This window comes from Schistocerca piceifrons, chromosome 3, assembly GCF_021461385.2.
Source record: "Schistocerca piceifrons isolate TAMUIC-IGC-003096 chromosome 3, iqSchPice1.1, whole genome shotgun sequence".
Lineage (NCBI taxonomy): Eukaryota > Metazoa > Arthropoda > Insecta > Orthoptera > Acrididae > Schistocerca > Schistocerca piceifrons.
Genome location: NC_060140.1, coordinates 666,722,092 through 666,723,266, shown reverse-complemented (window position 1 = coordinate 666,723,266; position 1,175 = coordinate 666,722,092). Strand labels below are relative to the sequence as shown.

Genomic DNA, 1,175 nt, shown 5'->3' with positions numbered 1-1,175 from the left:
TCTCCATGGTACTCTAACCTGTGAGAGCCTCTTCATCTCCGAATACCTACTGCAACCTATGTCATCCTGAATCTGCTTAGTGTATTCATCTCTTGGTCTCCCTCTACTACTTTTACCCCCATACTTACCTCCAATACTAAATTGGTGCTCCCTTGATGATGTTTCAGAATGTGTCCTATCAACCGATCCCTTCTTTTGGTCAAACTGTGCCACAAATCTCTTGTGTCCCCAATTCTGTACAGTACTTCCTCACTAGCTACGTGATCGACCCATCTAATCTTCAGTATTCTTTCGTATCACCACATTTCAAAAGCATTCAGTTCTCTTTTTGTCTTAACTGTTTATCGTCCATGTTCCACTTCCATACATACCAGAAAAATACTTTCAGAAAAGACTACCTAACAATTAAATCTGTATTCGATGTTAACAAATTTCTCTTCTTCATAAGTGCTTTTCTTCCCACTGGTGGTCTACATTTAACACTGAAGCGCCAAAGAAATTGGTATAGGTATGCGTATTCAAATACATAGATTTGTAAACAGGCAGAATACGGCGCTGCGGTCGGCAACGCCTGTATAAGACAACAAGTGTCTAGCGCACTTGTTAGATCGGTTACTGCTGCTACAATGGCAGGTTAACAAGATATAAGCGAGAAATATCATTCTGGAAACATCCCCTAGGCTGTGACTTAGCCATGTCTCCGCAATATCCTTTCTTTCAGGAGTGCTAGTTCTGCTATGTTCGCAGGAGAGCTTCTGTAAAGTTTGGAAGGTAGGAGGCGAGGTACTGGCGGAAGTAAAGTTGTGAGGACGGGGTGAGAGTCGTGCTTGGGTAGCTCAGTTGGTAGAGCAGTTGCCCGCGAAAGGCAAAGGTCCCGAGTTCGAGTCTCGGTCCGGCACACAGTTTCAATCTGCCAGAAAGTTTCAAGATATAAGCGAATTTGAACGTGGTGGCGCTCAAGCGATGGGACACAGCATCTCTGAGGTAGCGATAAAGTGGGGATTTTCCCTTACGACCGCTTCGCCAGTGTACTGTGAACATCAGGAATCCGGTAAAATATCAAATCTTCGACATCGCTGCGGCCGGAAAGAGATCCTGCAAGAACGGGATCAACGACGACTGAAGAGAATCGTTCAGCGTGACAGAAGTGCAACCCTTCGGCAAATTGCTGCCGT

The 1,175-nt window shown here is 45.0% G+C and overlaps 1 non-coding gene across 1 annotated transcript; it reads left to right on the top strand.

The window, feature by feature from the left end:
* The first annotated feature begins 824 nt into the window (after window positions 1-824).
* On the top strand, window positions 825-899 carry Trnas-cga. The gene has a single exon. It is a non-coding gene; the product is annotated as a tRNA-Ser (tRNA).
* Window positions 900-1,175: the final 276 nt, after the last annotated feature.